This window comes from Apodemus sylvaticus, chromosome 5, assembly GCF_947179515.1.
Source record: "Apodemus sylvaticus chromosome 5, mApoSyl1.1, whole genome shotgun sequence".
NCBI classification, from domain to species: domain Eukaryota; kingdom Metazoa; phylum Chordata; class Mammalia; order Rodentia; family Muridae; genus Apodemus; species Apodemus sylvaticus.
The window spans coordinates 112,313,825-112,341,755 of record NC_067476.1 but is presented as its reverse complement, the minus strand read 5'-3'; the positions used below and the strand labels follow the sequence as shown (position 1 = coordinate 112,341,755).

At 44.1% G+C, this 27,931-nt stretch overlaps 1 long non-coding RNA gene across 2 annotated transcripts; it reads right to left on the bottom strand.

The window, feature by feature from the left end:
* Window positions 1–884: 884 nt before the first annotated feature.
* LOC127685907 (uncharacterized) lies at window positions 885–20,679 on the bottom strand. Of its 2 annotated transcripts, none has more exons than XR_007977945.1 (4): window positions 20,510–20,679; window positions 10,164–10,369; window positions 3,944–4,623; window positions 885–1,870 (listed from the first exon to the last, which is right to left on the bottom strand). It is a non-coding gene; the product is annotated as an uncharacterized LOC127685907 (long non-coding RNA). The 2 variants fall into 2 exon arrangements; XR_007977946.1 differs by having other exon boundaries at window positions 885–1,825.
* Between the last annotated feature and the right edge of the window lie 7,252 nt (window positions 20,680–27,931).

Sequence of the window (27,931 nt, the reverse complement as noted above, 5' to 3'; positions counted from 1 at the left end):
GTTTACATGTATGTCTTACATACACACATGTGTCTATGCACAAACATTCAGACACATTCATACATAAATATCCATATACATAACATTGCATATACGTAAATATGCACATCCACACAAGCACATGAAAACAGTCACACACATGCACACCTACATGTATACACACATACAGGAAGGCATGTGCATAAATGTACACAAGACACACACATGTAAACATGAATAACATGTGTATAAACACATACACAGGCACAAACATGTACCTTTACATGGACATATATACTTGCAGGGACACATGAATAAACATATACTCACATGCATACAAATAAACACATATGTACACATACACATGCATACATATAGTGAGAAGATGACTGTGTTGTCTTCTTTGCTGTCTCTGGGAGGCCCTTAACCACTGGAGCCTATATGTGTAGATACATGTATGTAGACACTTGCCTGTTTGTGTGCATGTGTGTGTAAACATGAATGTGTGCATTTGTCCCTGTTTTCAACATGCTTATTGGTGTGTATGTGCACATTTATGTGTGTGTTGTGTCCACATATATGTGAATATATGGGTATACTGTGTGTGTGCAAGTGGGTATGTTGTGTGTGTGCAAGTGTGTGCGTACATACATGTGCCTAAGCCTTGGTGCCTGCTGCTGTTTGTACTTGAAAGCTTATCCTGAATATCGTCACACCTAGTTCAGCTTGTGACTCCTACTGTCCCTTCTTTAACCTCTAATGACCCCACTTTCGCTCACTCTGCCCTGTCACTGATTCACTACTTGGTTTTCATGAGAACTAATTCATCCTCAGGTGTGATAACAAGTTGCTTCTACTCAAAAACAATTTTTATTTTTTTAGCTTTAAAGATTAAAACCAAACCAAAAAAAAAAAAAATAGCTAATGGTGGTTCCGTGTTACCAGTAAGTTTCAGGACTAGCCTCAGCGCCTGACACTGCACCCAACACACAGCCATTATTTGCTCTTTGTACAAGCTATGAGCCCACTCCTGACTGTGGCAGTCTGGCTGGCATTTTGGATTGTGTTCTTGTGCTCGTTCTTGTCACCTTGTTCCCCTCCCCCATCCTCCATTTTCCCAAGATAAATCAGCCAGGTCAGTCAACACATTTTGATGAAAAAGAAACAAGTTAGTCTTTTGACTTGACAAAGTACGCCATTCTAGGGGCAGAGGGGCCAGGGCAGTCAGGAGCATGTGGAATTGGTGCTGCAGGGGCCAAGACAAGGCTACTTTTGTGTTCTGGGACAAAGATAAAGTGTCCTGGCAAGATGGGGCCAGGGCCTTTCCAGCGCCAGCTCTGGCAGACGGGATTGGCTGGCAATGGGACAGCTCACCCCTAGTGACTGGACAGCCCGGCCTCTCACTGCCTCCTCCTCTCTTGTAAGCAAACAATTGAGAGCAAGTGAGAGAGTCATGAAAGTAAGCTGTTTGCCCTTCCTGGCCACCTGGCATTCATTCACAGGGATGGGCATCCTCAGATCCGGCAGGCCTGGGACTTGTGGGAGCTTTAATTTGCTGCTTCCGTGGCTTTCGGAGAGAGAAAGCTGGCCTTGGTTCTGGGTCAGGTGACTTCGGACTTTCCGAGCCTCTGGCTATCGTTGGAGGCAGCCCAGCTGCAGGACAGTTCCAGCTGTACCGAGGCAGTGACGTGTTGTCTAATAACAGCAAGGCGCATGCTGGAGGCAGACAGGGCTCTTGGGTTTCCGGATGCCGCTTTACATCTGGTGCCGCATCTGATTCTCAATGTCACCCCTGTGCGGGGCGGGGAGGGGAGGGTGCCCATTCCCACGAGTTAGAACTGGAGCTCTGGGGAGGGATGTCACCAGCAGAGAGATGGCACAGGTTAAGGTCCTGAGTAAGGCGGTAAGAAACTTCCATCATGGAAATACTTGAGAGAATACCGGGAACCCTGCTAGCCCTGTGCACTGCTCCATATATACTGCTCTGCCTTCTGCAGAGAATGCCCCTCTCCCACCTCCAGGTAATGGACTTTGCCTTTTATGACAGCCTACCTTAGATCAGGAAGAAATTCACTTGCTTCCTGGGAAAGGAAAACTTGTATGCTGTGTATAAGTTTTCTATGAGGGAGTTATGGGTTTTTTGTTTGTTTTGTTTTGTTTTGTTGTTTGTTTATTTTTCAGTTTTAAGACAGGAGTTTTGTCTGTGTCCTGGGACTTGCTCTGTACACCAGGCCTTGAACTCAGAGATCTGCCTGCCTCTGCCCCTTGAGTGCTGGGATTAAAGTAGGTGCCATCGTTGCCATATACCACCAGCACCCAGCCCCATGTGGAAAACTTTAAAGAGGGTGTGTGTAGCAATTTAGCTTATTACTATACAGTTTTTTGATAGACACAGAGGAACAAGATAGAAGAGGACCTGGCCTCCTGGAGCTCATATTCAGTGCAAAGCTCTGAGCTGTAACTGCACAGCAGAGTCATCTATGGGAACATTAACCTTTTTTTTGTGTGTGTGCCTGTGGCCTGTGGGACTTTAAACAGGGTGATTCCAGGCACCAGCTCGGCTGAGAACTGGAGTGTGAGAATGGAAAGAAATGGACACCCAGCTAGAAAAAGAAAATTGGCCTACGGAAAGGAATTCATAAAAATAGGGCTACTGCAGAATCGTTCAGCCTCTGGGGTCACTGGTGAGGCGCCTGTAGCAGGAGGGAGCCGTAAGAGCTGCTAAATAACACCGTGGGAAATAAGGGAGCATGGACCAGGCCGTAGGGGAGAAAAGCAGCCAAAGCAGGGTGTGAGTGGGCCGGAGTGTGCAACATATTGTGAGGCAACATATTTCTGAGAAGTCACGGGTGGGTCAGAAGTCCCAGAGGTGGCCGATAGTTTCCCAAGGCCTGCAGGAGGTCACACTGCCTCAAAGTTCACCCTATCTTCCCTCCTGTAACCCAGATGGTAAGGAAGACCCATGTCTCTGTCTTTAAGGCTGATACCAGGGCTTCACCCTGCCTCTAAAGCAGTCCCAGCTCACAGAAGCCTGGGGCACTGAGTAAGGAGCTGGGAAAAGAAATCAGGGACATCAAGGCTTTAGAAAGGCTGTTCCTGCTGTAAAGCTTGGCAGCTGGGTGTATCCGGCTGGGACTTTGAGAAGCCCACAACTGGAGAGTGCTCGGGCCTCACAGACATGGGGTACAGGGCCATGGGCCGAGGCGAGTAGCCCACAAGGAAGCCATGAGCTCTGAGCATGGCTTGGATTCCGCTGTACCCTGTCCAATCAGATCCAGAGTCACTGATACTAAAGTGGTACCTTAAACGTGTTTCAGCGAGTTGTGGGAGGGTTGTGTTCAAATAATGCAGACGCCGTTCATTTATGTATGTATGTATGTATGTATGTATGTATGTATGTATGTATGTATTTATTTATTACGGGGAGCCTAGATGCTGTGTCCCAATGTATTCCGATACTGTACTAAGATGCTGGGTAATGCTATCTGCTAGAAGGCTAGGTTGCCTTGGAGTTTTAGATTAGAATGTTGCTAAGAATTGTGCTTTAAGATGTTGAGTTAAAATATAAATCTGTGTTAGCACATTCTGTTTATAATAGGATTTTAGAGCCTTATGCTAAAATACATTATTACATTGGAATGTAGTAACACTGTGTTTTGTCAGTATGGTGTATGTAAACTTAAATCAAGAGGAAGCTGTGGTTCTGTGGGACTTTTGACAGGAGCAGGGTGCTTGGCTTGGATGTCAGGGACAGGCTTGGGTTCAAATTTGACAGTGGCTCCTCTAAACCTCTTCCTTTTTGGGGACTCAGAATCCCTACTTTTCCAGCAGGGGTTGCTAGGCAGTGTTGGCTCTCGGGCTTCTTCCCTTTTGCCACGGATTGGACTCTGAGTATAGGACCCTCTCACTCTTTGCCTCCTGAGTAGGAGAGAAGGAGGCTCCTTACCAAGGTGATTGAGCTTACCTGGGATTAAATAGCTTCTTTGCTGGCAGAAAAATGATGAGGAGCAGGTGACCGGGGTGAGAGACCTGCAGACCATGGTGGGGGAGAGTCTGGGGATGGCAGCCAGGGGCTCACACCTGGTCTGGGCACGAACCAAGCTCCCCCAACAGACTTTGTAGCCAACATTGTTGGCCATGCTACTGCTAGGCAACAGGAAGAGCTGCGGAGTTCTGGTCAACCTAGGACCATACCCCAGGGCCCAGCCAGACCCTATGACTCTTCAGCTCTCCTTCATCTGTGTGGGTCAGGCTCCTTCCAAACAGACTTTGAACAAAAAATATCTGGGCTTCCCCGCACCAACTCTTACTGCTCCTTGCTCACTGGAAACAAAAGCAAGCAATGCCAAGGCAGCTTGGAAGCATCCACATAGCCACAGAGGCACTGCTGACTACATTCCTCAGCTTTTCATACCTCCAGCTGCCCAACAGCCCGGCAATCTGAAATCTAAAACACTGAAGGGGTTAAAAGCATGGTCCAGCGATTGTCTACTAGATCTCATCTTGGTCAACTCTGCAGTTACAACAGACTACCCATGACGATTTGTAGACAGGGCTTATTTACACTAGGGTTCCAAAGGTAGGGGAGGGTCAGGAGCGTGGGAGCAGACTCTGCTGACTTCTTGTTGGGGTTTGGTGGTCCATCTGTGGAGAAGAAAGGGAAGAAGTGGGTATGCTGGTTAGTTTTTATGTCATCCTGACATAGCCAGGGTCATCTGAGACAGGGACTCTCAACTGAGAAATGTCTCTGTAAGATTAATTAGTAACTGACAGGGGAGGACCCAGCCCATTGTGAGTGGTGCTGTTCCTGGGTCCTGTGTTTTATAAGAAAGCAGGCTGAGACAGCCATAAGGAACAAGCCAGTAAGCAGCACGTCTCCATGGTTTCTGCATCAGCTCCTGCCTCCAGGATCCTGAATAGTTTGAGTTCAGGCTTCTCCTAAATGGACTGTGACTCCAGATATATATGCTGGATAAATCCTCTCCTCCCGATGTTGCTTTGGTCATGGTGTTTCACACAGCAGTAATAACCCCAAGACAGAAGGATTATGCAGAAGACGCAGGGCAAAGGAGGCCACTATCTTTTTAACAATCTTTTTTTTTAATTTAAAACAAACAAGTAGAAACTAACCCTCATGGGAACAGCTCTAATCCTTGCAGGAAGGCAGGACCTGCATGGCCCAAACACCTCTTGGAGACTCCATCACATCTCAGTATGTCACAATGGGGACAACCTGAACTTCAGTAAAAATAGACTATAGATAGCAGTGTTCTTGCACAAGCCGTTTCCTGACAGGTTTGTGTGTTTCATTGCAAAGTTATATGATAGCTTTGACCTCATTGAACTAGAGACATACCCATAATGCTTAGCTCAATCACTATCAACTGACAAGGCCTCTGAGCCTGGACAGGTTAAAGTTGTCCAGGTCTGGGTGGTCCCCATGCATCTTCTAGGTATCTTGGAGAATGAAACTCATATTTCATGGTCATCCTTCTATGAAAAGAAAAGTCTACAGGAGACGGGAGCAGGAGCAGCAGCAGGAGGAGGAGGAGCAAGAGCAGGGGCAGGAGCAGCAGGAGCAGGAGGAGGAAAAGGAGCAGCAGGAGCAGCAGGAGCAGCAGGAGCAGGAGGAGCAGCAGGAGCAGCAGGAGCAAGAGGAACAGGAGCAGCAGCAGGGGCAGGGGCAGGAGCAGCAACAGCAGCAGGAGGAGGGGCAGGAGCAGCAACAGGAGGAGGAGCAGAAGCAGCAGTAGGAACAGGGACAGGAGCAGCAGCAGTAGCAGAAAGAGGAGCAGGAACAGCAGTAGGAGCAGGGACAGGAGCAGCAGCAGTATCAGGAAGAGGAGCAGGAACAGCAGCAGCAGGAGCAGGAACAGGAGCAGCAGCAGGAGCAACAGCAACAGCAGGAGGAGCCGGAGCAGCAGGAACAGCAGGAACAGCAGCAGGAGGAGGAGCAGGAACAGCAGGAGCAGGAGCAGGGGCAGGAGCAGGAGCAGGAGCAGGAGCAGGAGCATCATCAGGGGCAGTAACAGGAGGAGGAGCAGGAACAGGGGAAGGAGGAGGAGCAGAAGCAGCAGCAGGGGGGAGCAGAAGCAGCAGGAGGAGGAGCAGGAGGAGGAACAGGAACAGTAGGAGCAGGAGGAGCCGGAACAGGAGCAGCAGCAGGAGCAGAAGGAGGAGGAGCAGCAGCAGGAACAGGATCACAGCAGAGGCAGCAAGAGAAGGAACAGGAGCAGCAGCAGGAGGAGGAGCAACAGCAGGAGGAGGAACAAGAGCAGGGGCAGGGGCAGGAGCAACAGCAACAGCAGGAGGAGGAGCAGGAACAGGGGCAGGAACAGCAGCAGGAGGAGCAGGAGCAGCAGCAGGGGCAGGAAGAGAAGCAAGGACAGCAGGAGCAGGGGGTAGGACCAGGAACAGCATCAGGAGCAGCAGCAGGAGGAGGAGCAGGAACAGGGGCAGGAGGAGGAGAAGGAGGAGGTAGAAGCAGCAGCAGGGGGAGGAGCAGGAGGAGGAGCAGAAGCAGCAGCAGGGGGAGGAGCAGGAGGAGGAACTGGAGCAGCAGCAGCAGCAGCAGGAAGAGGAGCAGGGGCAGGGGCAGTTTTTCTGGGGAGGCTGGGAACAGGCAGAATGGGTTTCGGTAACTCAAGTCTCTGGATACTTTTTCCTTAAATTTTATTTTTGAGACTATAACATAATTATAACATTTCTCTCTTTCCTTTTGTCCCTCCAAACCCTTCCATATACTCCTCCCTGCTCTACTTCAAATTCATCACCTCTTATTTTGCATATATATATATACATTCCTAAATACAACCCATTGAGTCCATGTAATATTATTTGTATGTATGTTTGCAGGGTTGACCATTTGGTACTGGGGGGCCTCTCCCAGATTTCCTCACTGCATTTCCTTAGTTCTGTGTGTCTGATTGGCATGCCCACTGGTGCCATCCTTACTCGGTACACATTTGGGCAGTCATGTTGGTGAGATTTCATAGGTGTATTTTCTGATATTACTAGGAAACAGAGTCTCACAGCAAACTCCCTGACCCTCTGTCTCTTCCAATCTTTCTGCCTCTCTTCTGCAATGTTCCTTGAGTCTTAGGTGCAGGAATAGGTGTATCCACTGGGACTGGGTTCCATCATTCTGTATTTTGATTGGTTGTGGATTTCTATAGTGATCTCCATCTGTTAGAAGGACATTTTCTTGATGAAGGGTTAAGACTACATTAATCTGTGGGTAGAAGGACAAATGTTTATAGATTGTTGTTAGGGCTTGTGATATTTTGAGGGCTAATGGAGCCTTCAAACTGAGATAGTAGGCTAGTCTTGGCTCTGTGCCCTAGTAGTTTCCTTGGCTGGCATCCTTGTTACGTGTGTATCACTGTGATAAAGCACAATGACCACAAGCAACTTGGGGAGGAAAGTTTACATCACCTTACAGCTTATAATCCATCATGAAGGGAAGTCAGGCAGGGACATGGAGGCGGGACCATGGTGGGACCCTGCTTCCTGGCTTGCTTTTACTGGCTTGCTCAATTTTCTTATAGATGGTGAGACCACCTGCCCAGGAATTGAACTGCTGACAGTAGGACAGGCCTTTCTGCATCAATCACCAATCAAGAAACTGCCCCATAGGCCAATGGGATGGAGACGTGTTCTTAGTTGGAACTTCCTCTTCTCAGATGATTCTAGCGTGTGTCAAGCTGACCAAAAATCCCAACCAATACAACTTTCTGGTCTCTTTCTATCTCATGGGCTTATCTCATCTATAAAATAAGGTCTAAAAGAGAACTTCTTTTTAAAAATATATTACTATGATGATGATGATGATGATGTTGTGTGCCCATGTTTACGGTATGTGCACATGTTGGCATGTGTGTGCTGTGGTGTGAGTGTGGAGGTCAGAGGACAACTTCTCAGAGTCAGTTTGTTCACTCCTTCCACTGTGGTTCCCCAGAATAAAAATCAGATTGTTGGGTAAAATTGCTTCCTCACAGGTCCCTGGGTGTAAAATTCTCATCCAGTATGGCATGAATACAGACAAGGCTGAGATAGACCTTATGTTTGAGAGGGCAGAGAACAGGGCATCGTGGACAGTGGTGGGTGGAAAGGGAAGGTATAACAGAGGACTCACCGAGGATAGGTGGTCTCCTAACGACAGAGCACGAGGCAGGTAGCGTAATGAGCAGACTCAGGTCTGTCGGGGTGCTAGCTTTGCTGTTAGCTCGCTGAGTGACCTCCAGTTGATGCCCTACCCTGTCTGGGTTTCAGTGTCCTCCTTGGGAACACCAGTTCCATTGGTGAAGCCTCTTGGAGGTTTTAGATCCCCTCGTGTGTACTTAAAAGCCTTAGGATGCTTGACTGGGGACACTGGATATACCTGTCTAAGAGCCCGCATTCTCGGCGGTGGCGGCAGCATACTGGAAGCATGGCTAACAAAGAGAGAATGCCCTGCTCCTGAATGAGACATCCAGGAGAGCAAGGGATGGCCGGAAACAACCCCCAGGCCTTACCTATTCAATATTCTTATGGTCACTTGCTGGGGACAGTGGGAACTGAGCAAAATAAGTCTGTGCTGCAGCTAAGAAGATGCATAGTTCCTGCCCTCAGGACTCACATTCAAGGGGCGCCAGTACTGCCATTTGATGCCTGTAGATGTCTCATCTTCTCCGCAAATTGACATTTTAAAATAAATATATAATGTCCTTCTTTGTCTTTTAAAGTCACTATGGATTTAAAGGCCATTTTATGTGACAGTATAATCACCCCAGATATCTCCTGGTTACCCTTTACATGAGACACCTTTTCCATCACTTTTCTTTCATTCTATGCGTGATGTCGGATGGAAAGAAAACTTTTTGTAGACACCAGGTAGTTGAATTTTATCATAATTGAATCCACTCATCAGTTTATGCCTTTATGCACGTATAGTATGTGTGTGTGTGTGTGTGTGTGTGTGTGTGTGTGTGTGTGTGTGTGTGTGTGTGTCATTGTCATGGTGTATGTATGAGTCAGAGACTCTGGCTGCCACAGTTCTGGCAGGCCCTGCCCTTCCTCCACTCCCTCTTTCTTGCTAAGAACCATTCAATTTCATCCCTATAGCCACCAAGCTCTATTCCTTTGGCCACTTACTTCCTCCTGAAGCTGACAACCAAGGTCCAGCTATCAAAGTTTTGAAGGCCAGCAATCAGAAGTCCCATCTGGCACACCTAATTAATACACCAATTAAAATTAAACACTACGTCCTAACACGAGGTTCCCCATTTTACCTTTATAAACTGCCATTTTCCTATGTGCCACATCTGCCTCCCCTCTCCAGAGGCAGTCCTTTGTCCCTCTCTGAGACAAACCCCCTTACACCTCTCCTTTGCCCCTTTTCTCCCCCTCCCCCATTCCCTTTCCCATCCTCTCCCTCCTCCTCTGCTTCCTGTCTTTTCCCTTTCCCTCACCCTCTGTCCCTCTGGAGCAAATGAATCTCTTTTGTGCTGAGATTTAGTCTTGGGGTCCAGAGGCGATGCTTTTCCTTTCAGAGAGTGTCTCTTGTGGTGTCTGGTACTGTGTACACTGGGCCGGTTAGCCCTCCAGCTTCCTCCTTTCTGTTCTGTCTTACCACCGCACTGGGATTCCAGGGCATGCTGCTTCTGGCTTTATGTGGGTCTCTTTTAACCCAGTCCCCGAGTTTGTGTGGCAAGTACTTTATTCACTGAACTGTCTCCTTAGTTCAGCGTTCAGTTTTCGCCTTTTCACCGAAAAGTTTAACCATTTACATTTAAATGAGTTACTGATAATTGCCTTTGCTGCTTTGTTACTTGTTTTCATGGCTGGTAGTATCTTGGCTTAGTCCCCCCCAACCACCTCCACTTTCTTTTCTATTTAGCTGGGTTTTTTGGTTGATTGTTGTTGCCGCTTTTTTTCCCCATAGTTTTATTTCCTTGCCATTTTCTTTTGTGTCTGTTGATATTTTCTTTAGGAGCTGCCCACCCGCAAACTCCCAACCCTTTCCCTAATCCCTTGCTCTCTCCACCCCCCATCCCTACTTTCTTCAATGTTACAGGTTCATTCTCTGAGTCAAGGTCTTAGTTGGTAGCACTTATTGGGTTGAAACTTGCAGTGTAGACCAGGCTAGCCTCTAGCTTGCAATGATCCCCTGCCTCTTTCTGAGAGCTGGGGCTACTGGTATTCACCATCTTGCCCTTCAATGATGCATCTGGTCTTCTAAAACAAGGCTCAACTTGCAGATTTCTTCAGTTTGGAGCCAAGAGCATTCTTTCTCTTTTCTCAGTAAACAAAGCCTGACCCAGCTGTGTGTCCTGGTCATTTTCTTCCATGAGGCCATGTTACCAGATGGTGCGGAGGTCTTCCCAATGTTCTTGTTGTTTTTCCTGTTTCACTGTTTGGGGCACAACAGCAAATGCTTCATCTTGTCACCAGTCAGTATTGCCTGTTTTTATATTTTTCGTCTTTTCGAGACTCTCAGTGTAGGGTAGCTACTACCACTCTCACATATCTTAGACATTACTCAATTGTCATGAAGTTCTAGAGTAAAGCAACTATGAAGACAGTTATCAAATGGCTACTAACAGGACTGTAATTCATTTTTTTCCTCCACAAACCAATACTCAACAATATAGCAAAATACCAACAATCTGCCCACACACTAAAGCCTCTCTACTGACCAAGTTAAACTAAGAAGAAATGTTTTCACCATGGCGACTCTCAAGGAGTTGGAAACACTTATTGTAGGACAGAGCTATAAAGATTCAAGTTAATATTTCAATGAAAATTCCTAGGAGGCGTTCACCATCTGTTAACATGAGAAAAATTTATTTGGTCATATCATTGAACTATTTTATAGAAAACTTCATGTCCTGCTGTGTTCTCTTTGAAAAGCATAACATTTCAGTGGCCACACAGGCCATTTAAGTATGATTTAGACCTCTCCATAAACATAATGTGTACTTTCATAATATATAAACATAACTAATACTCACATACTTGTTCTTTTAAATAAAAATAGCTTTATAGAAAGACCAGCTTCTTATATAGGAAATCTTTTTTATTATTGTTTTGAGGTTATAATATAATTACATCATGTTCCCTTTCCCTTTCTTCCCTCTAACCCCTCTCACCCCCTTGTTCTCTTTCTACTTCTTTCCCTTTTTCTTTAATTGTTGTTACATATATGCATATACACATATACATATGCACATGCACATATACATATGCATATACACATAAACATATCTTAATATAGAAGTACAATCTGAGCAGTCTTTATAATGTTATTTTTATGCCTGTGTTTCCAGGACTGACCATTTGATGGTATTAGATAACCAACTGATGTGCTCTTCCCTGGGAAGACTGTTTCTCTCACTCTTAGCAATTCTTAGCTGGCTGTAGTTCATCGGCTAAGGCTGAGGCCCATGATCTTTCCTTCTTCCATGTTATAATGTCTATTGGCGACATCCTTGCCCAGGTCTTACATAAGTAGCCAAGTTGATGAACTATTCCACACTGAACATGCCTGATATCATCTGTTGATAGACATTTAAAATATGTCCTATAAACAATAGAAATATGTTCTATCTATACTTATAAGTAGCTATAGTTCTATGACCTGTCAGATTGCAGATATTTCTTTATGATTTTCACTGAGATTACACAGATCCCAACTTCTTAAATAGTAAGTTTCCCCCCATGTGAGATCTTATAACAGAATGTAGTAGTTAAGTAAAAAAAAATCTGGCAGATGTGATAATAATAATAATAATAATAATAATAATAAGAAGAAGAAGAAGAAGAAGAAGAAATAAATATAAAATAAAATCTGGCAAGAGCAAAAGGTTACTGAATGGTAACAACAAAGCATCATTTAGAGTCCAGTGTGGAAGGAATCTGAGGTCGCAGGCGGTTTTCACGCGTGTTGCATTTTGAACTTCAGGGAAGCCTTGGTTCTTGTGAACACACTAGGTACTTCATACTCCATGATGCAAAGTCGTATTGAAGATTGTGGCTTCTGCCCATGATCACACGTGGCGTATTGTGCATGCCTTCCACAATCTTTGGCCACAAGCATCTGTAGCCTATTGTGAGTCCTGCTCCTTTTTCCTTCACAGAGCCCAGTGGGTAGTCTCTGCACAGAGATCAGAGTCAAAAGAAACAGTAACACGCAGGTGGCCTTGCAGCATGCTACTAAGTTGTGAGTAAGGTTTGCAGGAAGAACCCCAGGGGCAGGACCGCTATCTCTTTTAGTCCAATACAGCAGCGGCACTAGAGAAACACAGGGGCCCGAGCCCAACAGATGCCAGAGAACTTTCCCTACTGTTCTGAAAGTGGCTGTTCCTTAATTGGACATATACTTGGTTGTTATAAACCTTAGGCTTTTATCCAAAGCTTCTGTGTCAATTCATCCTGTTCCTAAGCGTGTTAACTTGATGCTTCCATGAAGGAAGGAGACCTTGGAGTTTCCTAGCTTGTAAAAGCAAACTGTCACAGGAGAAATGCACCAATGTGGACAACGTGCTGGCAGGGAGGGAGGTGCTACAGACGAGATCCAAAAGGACCACAGGGAAGGAGTGGCTTTGGAGCTTAAAGAAAAGAAGGAAGAGGCAAGGAGAGAAATCAAAGAAGGAACAAAGCTTGGAGTGGAAAATCTGGTTCGTCCTGGGTCCTGTTCAAAGGGAAGCGGAGAACATGGAGCTGAGCCAGGGGCGCAGTTGAGCCCCTGTTGTAGGGAGGCTAAGAAGTCGTGAAGGCTGTGGAGAGACTTGTGCTTTTGTTTGAAAGGAACAACATTGCCATTCAGATGAAGCTTGGGGCTGAAGCAAATACACTAAGGAAAAGGCTACATAGATACCTGGGCAGGCGGTACAGCCAGAGTGCTGGAATCAGACACAGCTTTTGGCAAGAACTACTGGGAGGCCAAGAGTTGAATAGGAACAGATTGGAAGGTCCCTGAGAGCTAAGGGAAGCCAAGCTGAGTAAACCAAGACTGGCCCTGAGAAAGGGAAATGCTCTGGCTTCGTGGCCCTTCCCTCTCTCCTTCTTCCCTCCTCCCCCTCCCTCCCTCTCCCTCTCTCTTCCCCATCCCCCTTTCCTTTCCTCCCTCCCTCCTACCCCCTCCCAGGAAAAGAGATACATTGCTTCTCTGGGCTTAGCTGAGACATTATCTTTGAGGTCTGTGCTTTTTGAATGGGAACCTTAGAGAAAAATGAGGAAGCTAGGGTGGGGGTGGGGGTGGGGGTGGGGGGGAAGTGACCATGTGCTTGTCCCCTACAGTAGGTGAGTCAGTTCCCTCTGATGCGGAAGGGTCAGCATTTTTACTGTGTCTTAGGTCAGATGGAGAATTCAAGTGTCAGGGTCATCTGGCCAGTGTCCTCACCCCACGGGTTCACATGCGAGGCTGTGGAGGCTGCTGCTCTTCTCTGAGCCTCTTTTCTCTTGGGTCCCACAGAGGTGACAGTAGTCCTGAGACACTGGTTAGCACAAGCTGCACACGGTACTCAGCAGGGTTCCTGCTCACTGTAAGTGTTCCCCATTAACACTTCTAATGATATTGTGATTACTGCCATAGCTCTACTTTTTAACAAGGGATCCCACACTGGGTTTGAGATGCCTCCAGAGGGACAGAATCTGGCTTGGTCCTGTGCCCAAGAAGGCCAGTGGTCCCTTCTTCCTGTTCCCTCCATAGTAGCCCCAGAGCTCACCTGTTTCCAGGCTCTGAAGGTTGTCTTAAGTCAAGAGGCAATGTCAGGGGCAAAAGGGAAGGGATGGTAATAGGAAGGACAAGAGAGGGGGCATTCATGTTCTACCTCCTAGTCTAATAAGGAGGGACTGAACAGGTAGACACTGGAACTCGTCCTGAAGGTTGGCTTGGAACTGCTTGTGCCACAGTGACAGGAACTTTGCAGTTCTTAGAGACTAGATGTCAGCTCCTGACCTCAGCGCATGGGAGGAGAGTATCCCTAGCTCTCCATTCCCCTGCCAGGAATGAGGTAGGACCCAAAGCTGTTGCCTCTGAGGGCCCTGTCATAAAGCACACAGTGGTAGGTTACTGGTTTTCTCATAAGCCAAGCCCTTGATCTGCATGTTTGAGGAAACCCTTTGTTCCTTTCAAATCTCTATTCTCTCAGCTGCTGGTACAGTGACTGGAACAGTCAGGGTTTTTTTTTTTCCTTCTTCTTCTTCTTCTTCCTTTTCTCTTTGGGTTTTTAAAAATAACTGGCTTGTGAGTTCAGACAGAATTGGGTTCCAGGCTTGGTTCAGGGCCAGGGACTTCTACATCCTTTTAACCCCCTCAAAGGTCCCGGAAAGGGGAAGGACCTGAAGACTAATCAGGGTAGAGGAAAACATGCAGAGGTGGCCTCTAACTCCAGTCTAACAGAAAGAGACTGAACAATATTGTCAACAGGATGTACACTCTGTGATAGCAGGGAAGGGTTGGACAGATACAGACAGTGAGTGAATTCACCATCTACTCTAGAATAGGGGGAATAGTTTATCAGGTATACTGCAAGAGGACAGGAGTCTGAGGATCAGCTAGATTCCCGCCTATATATAATATTAGAGGGCAATGTCTCCATTTTAGAGAAACACTTTTGGTTCTTATGTTCAGTTTCTTAGCATGCAAAGGAATACAGCATAGACTGACTGGTGTCTAAGGGGTTAGCATGAGTGGCTGCACACATAATTTCCAGCTTTCTGATCTCTGGCATGCAAATAAGGTCTGTGTGAATCATGGTCATGCAAATCATGGTCAGCCCTAGCAGATTAAGGTTCCATCTTGTTAAAGGTTTTGGTTGTAGGCCACTTGGCTCTGTGGTATGCAACTTTCCAAGATTAGCAGTTAAGGATTCTTGGACCACACTTGTGAACATTCCTTAATTGGGAACAGACTCCATTTTTCTGGTCTCCTGTTAAAGGCCTTCCATCTACAAAAGGCACACAGATAGATGATGGGGATTCCTACACGGTCTGAACTCCAGGTACCCTCTCTCATTCCAGAGCTCAGTTTTCTTTGATATGAAATCAGGAGCCCTAGGAGATGTGTCTGCTTTCTTTGTCGGTTCATGCCTGACATCGGTAGTCAGTTTTCCACATGCAGTTTGGATTCTCAGATCTCTGAGAATGATTTTTAATACAGAGCTCCAGTTATCTGCTATCAATTGTATTTGGCCTTCCAAATGAAGCCTTTCTCCCATTCTGAGACAAGATCATCTCTAAGGGACCAACATGAAGTAAGTATGCAATAAATATTTGTTGCTTGAATGGACAATTGGTTTTTAGCTATTATTCCATGCCAAGGCTATTTTACGAATTATTTTTAACAGTGAACAACAAAAGTTCTTGACTTTAATATAATGTGTATGGGAGATGGGCAGCAAGCAAATAAGGAAAAAAAAAAAAAACCTCATGCTTGGTAATGAGCAATTGTAACAAATGGACAAACACAAAGCATCGGGAATCTCAATGGCCAGGGCACACTGTAGATAAGAAGTCAGGAAAAGCCCTCTAAAGCAGGAACATGGGAATGCAGGAGTCAAGAAATGGAGGGTCTCCTGGGATCCTTCTAGACTTTCAGTCTAACTTGGTCTGACTGTAAGATTGAAATCTTTTAAGAAAGACTCTAGAGGTCCAGTGACTAGTCACTGTTCTGTTGGTGTTACAAAACATCATGACCAAGTCAATTTATAAAAGAAAGCATTTAATTGGTGGCTCACAGTTCCAGGGCACTGGAGTCCATGACCATCATGGTGGGAAGCATGGTGGCAGGCAGGTAGGCATGGTTCTGGGGCAGGGCTAAAAGTTCATATCTGATCTGCAAGCACAAAGGGGGAGGGAGAGCAGGAGGGGGAAGGAAGGAGAAGGAGAGAGGGAGAGACAGAGACAGAGACAGAGACAGAGACAGAATGGTTTGGGCTTTTGAAACCTCAACCTTCACCCCAAGTGACAAACTTCCTCTAACAAGAACATATCTTCTAATCCTTTCCAAACAAAGTCACCAAGTGGGAACCAAGCATTCAAGTACATGAGTCTATGGAGGCCACTCTCACCCAGACCACCATACCCAGGACTCTAGGAATCTAACAAAACTATAGATTTCCACTGCTGCCATATTGCATGACTATGATCCCACTGTTCTTTGTAACCCTGAGATTCTTATTCGATAAAGCATTGATGCTTAAACATACCAGGAAATATTGCTACCCTCTTCCTCCCATTCCTAGGGAATAGATTTTTAAAATCTATTTTATTTTATCTTATTTTCTATTTTAAAAGATAGATTAATAGAAAAAAATCAGTCAAAATCATTGATTCCAATGCTAAGTGCCATAGTAAACTGTAGGTAGCACAGAGGTCCTAGTCAGAGATAAGCAATTGGAGAGCCTGAAATGTTAGCACACAGAGTTGTTCCTTCAAGGGAAGGAATGCTGTACCTGCTATTCTGTCAAAAGGCTGGATCGAATGTGCATTCTAGCCTGGTGCCATTTGTGCTATCTGTGTGGCTGGGGACCACATCAGACCTTTCTCATAAGCTTGTTTGTTTTTTGTTTGTTTGTTTGTTCTGGTCAATGTATAGAACCCGTCTTTATGAACGTATCACATAAACTTTAGAAGGACTTTTGAGGTAGTCACATCTGATCTTCATTTAGCTTACTTTATTCCTCAAGAAAATTTATGTAAGCTTTAGTGTTCACCCTGGATTGATCTAATTATCACTGAGAAATTTTTCACCAAGCTCTACTGTGCTTAAATATGCTTAAAATAAATCACTTGGGGGTCAGACTCTCAAAGTTTGAACTAACACCGGCTACTGTCATGCTGAACAGAACTGCCTGCCCTCTTACCTCCCACGGATCGGCACTCCGATAGACGTGAAGGTTACAGAGACCACACAATTTGGAGAAAGTAAGAACATTTTTCTTTAAGTGGGAGTGGAAGGCAGAAGTTCAGTCCTCTCACCCGAGGAGTCTCCACCATAAGAGAGGGTGAAATAACATGGGCTCTTCTTAGTCTTCTGAGCAAAGCATTTTATACAATTATTGAGACGCCTGTTAGCAAAATATTCAGACCAAAAGTTCTGAAACTTCATACAAGTGACTGTAAAATTCAATCCTTGGTTTCCTGAACAAGGACCCATCGGTGTTGCCAATTGGAAGCGCATAGGGAGCTAATGTGAAAAGAGACCGTGCAAAGGGGATAAAATCCCTGCCGATTATTTTTCGAACTCAACTGCAGTGATGCACTTCTTGGATCCCCTCCAGGAGGACCATCAAGAGGAAGAGCCTCTGGACACAGCTCAGCGAGGGGCTACTGCTCCTACGTTTAATGAGACTGATTTAGATACTTATGCTGCCTCCCCTTTCAAATACCCCAAATTTATATCCAAGTAAAACAATATTCATTCTCATCAATCTGATTCAGAAATTCTGTCTATGTTGCCTCCCTTTCAGAGACTACTTAGAGGAGATGAGGGACATAATCAACAGGAAAATGATTGGAGAGAACCTCTTACCATGCCAGCTCCTCTGATGTCTGTAATTTTAAATCCTCAAGACCCAAATGTGTGTCAACATTACCAATTTACTTTTGAGTTTTTAAAGAATTTCAGAAAGTCTGTTGCTGCCAATGGCATGCATGCTCCATTTACTGATATGATATAGGAATATTCAAGTAGGGATATTGTCACTCCTTGAGACAATAAACAAGTGTGTAAAGCTTCCTTAGCCCCAGGATAATACTTAATGTGGAAAGCAAAATATTATGATGAATGTGATGAACAGGCAGAAAGAAACCATAGCAATAATGCCCCTATTAGTTCAGATATGCTTTAAGGGAGTGGACTTATACAGTAATACTCTAACATAGATGAATGGTTTGACCCAGTATTTTGACCAACCACACTTTTGTGCACTGCAAACCCAGAGAACTACTCTTGATCATGGAGAAACTGTGGGTCCTCTGGTCATTTTAAAATAGAAGGTCAATGAGCCTTGGCCTGAGTTTCCTATTCAAGTTAGGAGAGCATACCAGAGAATAACTCACGGGGAAGCCGTAGGTATCCTGATCTGATATCTGGAGTTCGATGGAGCTACCAAAAACATAGATCTGCCACAGCACCAGCAAAACATGATGAGTTTTCTACTTGGACAACAGTCACTCAAGATGCTGGCAGATCTTCTCACTACAGCAACTATTCAAAAAACTTCAAAGGGGACCTTTGCTTTGAATGGGAGAATAAAGGACACTAGAAAATTTAATGAAAAAAAAATCTAGTAATCCAGCCCCTTGCCTTTGCCCATGATGTCAAAGAGGAAAACACTGGTGGTCTAAGGAACTTCAATCCAAATTTGACAAGGATGATAATCCTTTAAACTCCCAAGGGGGGAAATCCCCAATCCCCAAATTAAGGGCAAAATTCACCTAATCAAAAATGAACCAGACTCAAAAACAGTATCCAGTCACTCAGGAAGAAAAATAGAGTCTAGTGCAAGGGGATTCAATCCCTTAGCTTTATGGACAAGACCTTTATCTGATGATGGGCATCCTATGTTGACATTATACATGGAAAACTATTCCTCTAGAAACATGCTAGATACTGGAACAGATTATTCAGTTATTATCAAGAACAAGAGCCCATGAACCGGCCAATGTTTACAGCACCTCCCTTTACAAAGTCTCCCCCCTTTACAAGGTGTTGGAGGCCAACAGGATTCTTTAAAAAGTACTGTCTTAAATTGGACTAAGATTCTTCCTTTGGCACTGTGAAGTCTTATATTGTCCCAGGACTTTCATATTATCTGTAGAGAAGAGAAATATTACAACAAATGTAAGCAGAGAGAGAAGTTACCATTGCTACAACAAATCTTCTGATAATCACAATACAAAAAGTATAACACCCCTAATTGGGGTCATTGCTCAAGAGGCCATTCACACAGCTTTTAGAAGTACAATGGGTCTTTGATGACCCAGTATAGATTAATCAATGATTCCTTCATGAGGAAAAGTTAAAACAGGCCCAATATCTAGCCCAGGAATAATTACAACCAGGACATTGAACCTTTAGTCAGTCTCTGGAATTCCCCTACTTTTGAAACTCATAAAAAGGCAAACAATAAATTTCCACTGTTGTATGATCTTAGGGGCTTACATGTTACTATGAGAGCAATGGGGCCTCTAGCAAGTACTCCCCACTCCTACTATGATCCTCAAGGACATTATATTATTATATTTGACTTTAAAAGATGGCCTTTTCTCTATTCCTTTGATCCTGATAATAAGGAACATTTCACATTCTGTTTCTAAACAATCAATAGCCAATGACCCAATATCAGTGGAAAGTTTTACCACAGGGATGAAAAACAGCCCCACTATGTGTCAATAGTGTGCACATAAAGCACTTAGTCTGGTGCTGATTAAATTTCCCGAGGTATTGGTCATTCAGTATATGAGTGATGCTCTCCTCCCCTGTTCACTTAATCAATACTTAAACGAGAGCTTAACTTTAGTGTTAAATAGACCGAGCAAAATTTAAACAGTTTCAGACAAAATAAAAGTAATCACTATACAATTATTTAGGATATCATTATGCAATCACAAATTTGCCATCATCCTCTCTGCTTAGAATATCCTAAACATTGATTCCTCAATTAACAACAACAAAACAAAAATCAAAAAAACAAATTGGGGTCATATCAGTGTGGCAGGTCCTTATCTGCCTAACAGCACTACGGATTTGGCTCTGTTCTTTAAGTTGTTTTCCAGAGACTCTCAGGCAAACTTTGTAAGACACATAACACCTGAAGTGGAGTGAGTTATTAACTTATTAATTAATGCTGATACTAAAGTGGTAGCTTGGAGAATTAGTTCTTTACTTCCTTATCAGTTATTTATCCTTCCTTCCTCATCTTTGCCTACTGGAATGATCTGACAACAAGGTAATGGTATTACAGAAATTATGTATGTTATAATTATCTGTAACTTCTTACAAGAAAGTAATAATAATGGTGGGAAGGACAGACAGGTCTTAAACAATTTACTGATAAAGAAACCACAGAAATCACTGTGCCATTAAATAAGAATGATTTTTGTTCCACACTGATAATAATTGGCAGGTAGTGTTAATATGTTACTCAGAATACATAAATAATTATTATCCTAAAGATTCTTTCTTACGTTATTTTTGAAGATACTCTTTCAGCATTACCTAAAATCACAACTAATAAATCTCATAGAGCTCCATTTTAATGCTTTTACAGATGAGTCTTTAAAGATATAAGAAGCTTATGCCTTATGGACGAATTCCACATTCTCCACAAAAAAAAGATTGTACCCACCTTGCTAATCCAAACTCACCACAACCACTCAGCTTTTACTGGGGGTTTCTCAGCCATTAAACATTGTAACTGACTCTGCATATTGTGCTCAAATGTTTTTATCTTTTAGAAACTGCAAGACTTAAGCCCAAGACCACTACTAATGGTATTCCACAATTATTTCTTTCCCTTCGGACATCTATATGATAACGAACCTTTTTTTCCGTAACTCATAATCCCGCTCCTTCTAATTTCCAGGTCTCTTGGCATCCGCTAACGCTCTAGCTGGTGTGCTGCCGCCTCCTTGCCCCTAGTGCTTTTTTATACAGGCCACTCAAAAATCTCATGAACTTCATCAAAATGCAGAATCATTACAAGTAATTCTCTTTACCTCCAGAACGAGCACAACAAACTATTTGAACCTGCCCTTCCTCCTCTTTCACCCCACTGCCCTCTGCTGGTGTAATTAATCCTCAAGGATTAAAATTTAATGCCATTTGGCAAATATTAGTCATCTCTCAGAATTTGGAAGTTTAAAATGTGTTCATGCAACAGTTGATGCTTTTTCTAATAGCATTGCTGCTTCTGCTCACAAGCTATATCTCTTTTCTTTCTGGGACTCCCATTCCGACCAAACACTGATAATGGCCCTGCTTATACTAGCAAATGCTTTAAAGAATTTTGCAATTTAGGGAATATTAATCGTGTTACTGAAATGCCTTAAAATCCACAGGATCAAGCTATTGTGAAACAACACCATCAAATACTTAGATAGCATTTTTAAAAGTGGGGTTTTGGTTTATCCACCCACCTAAATCATTACATACCAAACTATACTTAGTCATGCTTACTTTAATTTTATTTTCATTTTAAAGGATAATGCTGCTCTCACTGCCTCAAAACATTTTGCCCTAAAGGAAACACAGCTTAATGTTAAATTTTGTTAAATGAAAATATCTAGAAACTAATCAATGGAAATGATCAATTGTTCTTCTAACATCAAGGTGGGGTTGTGCTTGAGTCTTTCCAGATAATGAATAAAGTCACAGATGGCTTCTGCTCCAGAGCATCTGACCAGGACAGCATTGGCTTGGGGAGACAGTAAGATTTTAACTCAAGTCAAAACTTTGGGAAGAATACAAGGACACAACACTACCGACCCCAAAATGATGCTGCTATGTTTACTGACTGTATCACATATTACTTCTCAGCTTGTCAATATAGGATCCAAATGCCTTTTGTCAAGGGTCAGAAAGGCATAGCCCTATTAGAAGACAGTATGATATTGTTTTGCAATAATAGGGGTTGTTTTTATGTTTTTTGTTTTTGTTTTTCTTTTTTATTACTAGTACCAGAAGTTATTACAAGAAAGCAAGGAGAAATTTTAAAAAATGGTCTGTATGGTTAGTAAAACTACTAACACTACAGCAAACCTATTGGTAGAAATTAGCCAAGAAATGGGTGAATTAAGAACCACAATTTTACAAACTAGAGCTAATACTATATATTATTTGCTGCTCAATCATTATCTTGGTTGTCAACAGTTTGATGGTTTGTGTTGCTCTAATACGATATATGTCTCTCATACTATCAATGGTCAAAGTAGTGATCTACATAAAGAGAGAAACACAATCTCTCAAGTGACCTTTGAGTGCCCATCCTGGTTAAGATGGCTTTTCTCTTTCCTTGGTCCTCTGTTAGATATTCTTATAGTTCTGTTATGCTTGTTTATAATAGTTAGACTAGCTATGCTGGCAATGTCTACAAACTTCGTCTCTACTACAGTCCCAACTTTATCTTTAAAAAATAAAAATGATGGGGAGAGATGTTGGAGGCATGGGGGGCCTTGTGCTCACAGATAAGTACTAGATGAATGCAGAATGTTGGCACACAGGATTGGTTGTTCCTTCAAGGGAAGGAATGCTATACCCGTTATCTCCTCAGAAGCCTGGGGAGGGACATGCATTCTGCCCTAATAAACTTTGTGCTATATGTGTGACCACACCGGACCCTTCCCCAGGACCTTTTCATAGACTTATTTGTCTCAGTCAATCTATAGAACCTATCTTTGTGGAAGATGTTGTACATACTTTACAAAGAGTTTGCATGTTAGTCACATCCGATCTTTATTTAGCTTACTTTGTTCCTTAAAGAAACTTATGTACCCGTTGCTGTGCACATGGGAGTTAGTTAATTACCAGGAGGAAAGTTTTCACCAAATTGTGCTGTGCTTGAATGTGCCTAAAATAAACCAGTCAGGGTCAGACTCTTGACATTGTGTTTATTCTGACTGCCTTCTTGCCTCCCACAGATCACCGTTCTTTGGGTTGTGGAGGTCTCAGAGATCTCCTGCAGTAAACAAATGGTCCAATGCTGTGCGGAAAGCCCATTGCAGCAATTTCATATGTGTCCACTCAGGAAGTTCCTGCAAACAATAGAGAGGAGTGAGACCCTCTGGTGGCTCTGGCACCCGAGGCTGATGCTTCCAGGGTGGGCTAAGTCTCATCAGTCAGAATCCCAATGGGATGGATCAAAGCCTTTAAAAAAAATGAATGTGACAGTATGCATATGATCTCTAAAACTCAAACCAGACCAAAATCCAATATGGAGGCGGGCAGGTGGCCACCCCAACCTGAGGAGAACATGCATTTGATTGCTTCTTAGAGGAGAGTCAGTTTTCTTTAATGGTGTATGACACCTGTTGGATCGTCTACACTGTAGGGCAAAGGAGTAGGTGACCAACGCAAACTGAACCTTGATGGAGGGTTGGGAAATGAACATGAAGTTGGATGGGTAGGGAGGTTGAGAGGACCTGGGGGAAGCTGGGAGAGAGGGGTGAATATAATCAAGATATGTCGTATGAAATTCTTAAAGAATTAATAAAAACAGTATTTTTTAAGGAGTGAGTTAAACAATGGTTTTCAGCTACAAGGATTTCATGAAACAACAGGCCTCACAAAACTGGAAGGAAATGGTACGGATGCTCCAGTCACATGAGGTTCCACAAGAGCTCACGGGAGTTAATTCTTTGTTTTGGCAGCATTGGATAAGGCCTCATGGAGGAGCTGTTGATTGAATTGGCTCCTTGGAAGGACATGGGGAAGGGGTGAATAAAGGAAAGGGGTAGTTTGAGAGACTATGGCTTGTTAAGGGCCAGGTTGGAAGACTGGGTATATGGAGGGATTCTGGGAGAGAGGAGGTTGGTTCTGTTTGGAAGAGAATATGCCATATTTTGGCCTACCCATTTCTATTCAGCTCTGCCTGCCCATCCCAGAGCCAGGTAATTTAATTAAGTGCCCCATCTTAAAGGAGATGAAGCTGTTTAGCAGATGTTATCTTCCACTCAAGATGAAGGTCCATCTTGGCAGTGGGCAGTGCATTTCCGAGGCATCTAATTTGTGAGACTGTAAAAGAGGCAAGAAGTACAAGATACTGTGAGCATTCCTTAACAGTGCTCACTCCCTACTCTCTCTCTCTCTCTCTCCCTTATAGTACCACCACACACATTATATTTTCCTGTTGGCTTTGTCCGATCTGGGATTGGAGGCACGGAGCCCTACTGGCTAGGGATCTGAGGCTTACTTAGCTTTGTTTGTTGCCACTCAGAAAAGAAGAAAGAAGAAAAGAAATGAAAGGTGGCCACAGAGCCTTCTAGAACTCTGATATGATTTTAAATGCCACAAGTAAAAGCTGTACCCTGTTGAGCACTTACACAAAGCCAGGCAAGTATCTGCTGCTTCTGCTGTGTGCCCTTGAGTCTTTGATCCTTCCTGAGGCCAGCCCCAGCCCCACAACAGAATCCCCATGCTCACTCTTTGCTCTGGTTGGGGGATGTTCTCCTTCCAAAGTCCACGTGACTAATTCCCCCATGGGCTTCCTTGATCACTTAACATAAACTTTCCCACCATTTTACTCCCTGCCACATCACTCCCCATTCCCCTCTCCCCTCCCCTCCCTCCTCTCCTCCCTTCATCTTTTCTTTTTAAATGTTGGTGCTTTATATCTCTAGGTTCCACATCCATGAATTCAACCAACCCATCATGATAAAAATGATTTTAAAAACAACCCCCCTCATTTTGGAGCTGGTTACGATGCCTCATTCCGGTAATCTGATTACTCTAGAGGCTGAGGTAGAAGGGTCACTAGCAGTACAAGACCAAACAGAGTTCAAGTTCAACTTGAATCATATAGCAAGACTTTGTCTCAAAAAATAGAACAAAGCAGCCAGGCATGGTGGTGCATGTCCTTAATACTAACACTTCAGACGCAAAGAGAGGCTCTGTGAGTTCGAAACCAGCCTTGTCTACAAAGTGAGTTCCAGGACAGTCAGGGCTGGTACACAGAGAAACTCTGTCTCCAAAACCCAAAACAAAAGCAACAACAACAACAACAAATAGAACAAAGTGAAATCTTATATTTTTCTTGCCATTATTCCCTAAACAGTGTAGCAACTACTACTTATTATTAGGTATTATTTTCAATCAGTGTAATTAATCTAGAGATGATTTAAAGGAGATTGGAGAGTGTAGGTTATACATACACTAGGCCATTTTACATAAGGGGCTTTCTTTCCTGGGTTTTTCTATAATGAGGATCCTAGAACCAGGTCCCTGTGGTTACCAAGGGAGGACTGTACTGTTTAGTGTCTGTTTCTCTTCTGAGAATTTAAACTTCCAAAGGCAAGGATTTTTCTCTGTTCTGTTCATTGTGGGCTTTATAGAATTCAGAACAGTATTAGACATGGGTTACAGTTTCATCAACTTTTGCTCAGTGAGTGGAAGAATGGCCAGTGTGGATCTCCTTGAACATATAAGAACAAGGACATCCAAAGCACCTTCCTAAGAGTTACAGCCAAGGAATGGTGAGGTGGGGTTAGAATTCAGGTCTGAGTGGGTGAAGGCTTTGTTCCCATTACTTCTCCTCACAAATTTCTGTGTCTGAGAGATTCTTGGTTACTCCTGGTTTAGCTCCAGGTCCCCTCACTGAATGGCAGCTCCCATTCATCTGGTTTGCCCACGGCTGAATCCTGGGTGATGGGACCCTCTTACTATGAGGTGCTCCACTCTGGTGCTCCACTCTGGACCCTGGATTACACACAGACCACGCCCAAACACCAAGTTCCAAAGCACAAACCAAATGCAAAGAGATCCTTTAATCAGCAAGGCAAAAAGACAAGGTAACAAAATCTAAATTGGGCAGAAACTGCAGTGAATAGCTTTGCAGATGTTAATTTTAAGGGAGGGGGAAGGGAGGTGTGTTAGGATGAGCTAGGACAAGTGAGTTCTGGTTAGGCTAAGCTCTGGTTGGGTGTTTTAGTTAGGTTAGTCAAAATAATGAAATTTGATTGCTGGACCTTGATATCTTATCTTGATTGTTGGACCTTAGCGATCAGTCTCAGGAGGAGGAAGTGGCCAGATAAAAGAATAGACCTTGGTGGCTTTGGGAAGATAATCTAACGGTTTAGCAAAGGGGGAAAGGCAATGCTTGCCATGCTCTTGCCTGCTAGAGCCCTTCCCTGAGTACCTCCTCAGTATATGCAGAAGGAGTGGAGGAAAGGCTGAAAAATTGGAAGCCAGGAGGGGTGGGGTGGGGTGGGGGCGGGGATGGTTCTCCCTACCTTTGGTGTGTTGTGATTGGTTGGATGCCTAGCCTCTCTTGAGTACAGATTGCCAGCAAGGAATCACTAATCCTCTTAGACATGAGCAAGTTGAGTTCAATCAGCTCACCCAGGTTATAAGTGGCAGGGCTGGCATTTGAACCCATCTTTCCAGAGCTCACTTGTCATGCAAAAAGGACTCCCACTTATCACTTCCTGGCTCACTCTACCCAAAGGTAACAGCTGTCTGTCCAGAAGGTCCACTGGCAACCAATTAGGACCCGTGTGTCTCATTCAAGGTCAGAGCTTTTGGGGACAATGTGAAATTCACTTTTAATTCACAACTCCCTTGTATCCATTTATGTAAAAACTTTCATGTTATTTAAACCCAAACCCCCCTTGGACTTCAATGGAAGCTTTGAATCCATGTGGAAGGTCAAAAGCATTTCTTTGAAAGTGTGTAGGGACCTGGTAGAAATCATATTAGCATATTCATTATCATCAGGGTTCTTTGAATGTAGCTTTTAGTCGTTCTCTGAAAGTGGTTGGAGAACTGTGGCTCTTTTTTGTTCAAAAACTCGGGGTCTGAAGTGAGGCTGTGGCTGCCTACTGGGTGCTACAGCATACCTTCTAAAAAGCAGCAATGGATCTGTGTTGCATAAGGCAGTGGTAAAGTGTCATCCATGAGGAGTCTCCACAGTGACCAAGCCTTGCTGGAGTCTGGAAGACGTACCTCTCCCTCAATAAGAATGATTTGTGGCAGAACCCAAGGCAGTGCCCAGGTAATAAAAGATGACTTCCTATGAAAGTTAGACACTGTTCACAGGAGGACCCTAGGTGAGGCAAAGAATCAGGGTTACACCTGTGTTGACAAACTAAAGGGTCAATTCTGTGATGCATGGATCTGATTCTTAGTGATAAGTGGAAGAGGCAATTGGGTATGGAAAGTTTTCAGTGTTCCAGGACACCTTCCATGTACATACAGATATGCCCATACAGAGTACCAAGACAATAGGTATTACTAGGTCATTCCAGATGATGTATTAATAGCCCAGAACATGGTAAGAAGTAATTAGGCTCTACGTTGGAAAGGTGGAGCCAGTGGATCCTGATGGCCAAGGAAATACTGGGGAAGAGATATTGGAGTTGGAGACAAGGATAACAGGCAGAGATGGCTTCTAGGTATTGATCTCTCTCATGGAACCATAGAATTACTGGTGTTTCCTGAAGAGGGATCATGCTTGAGCCATGATAAGAAGTGAGTTTGGTTGGGTAAGATGTAACATGTCTGTGACACACAAATGCAGTTAAGTGGGCAACTGGACATGTGTCTGTGGCACAGGGGAGAGCAAAGCATGACTTAGAGTCATCCCTAATGATGGGGAGGGAGGGAGACCATGAAGGGTGCCATCTGGAGAGAAGTGTACCAGGGACTGAGCCAAGGTTCTAGTGCCACAAAACTAGGCCAGGCTCTGTCTCCTGGGCTTCCTTGCTCGTGGGCTATGGGAGGGAATAACCTACTTGCCACTTGCAGTTCTAGTTAAGTCAATGGGGAAGGCTGAATCAAACCCATTCACAAATAAGGGTAAGACACCTGTCAACTGATTTCCATCACCCAGGTTATTGTAAAGCTACCTGCAGAGATTCATGGCTGGGGATTTTGACCATGTGTGACTGAACATAGTTGAGTCTTTGAGAAATTATATAGGACCTTGTGCTTAGCTATGTTGGTGGCTCTCGCTGGATTAGGACTGTTTTTTACCCGTGCTCTCCTGAGCTTCTGGTTAACTCTTTCCCCAGGCCTCCATTCCATTTCAAATGATGTAATCTGTAGAGTCTTCCAGCGTTCATGGTCTTGTGTGACACTTCCTAGAACCATGGCGATGTAGGAAATGACCAAGAGAAGAGACACAAGGCTGGAAGCTGGGAAGCAACTTTATTGCATGAATATAACAGGCCTAGGCAACATCAATCCCAAAATGGAGCTGCAGTTCAGTTAAGCAGAGCATCTTATACCACTTCTGTCCGCTTGCTGCTTCCT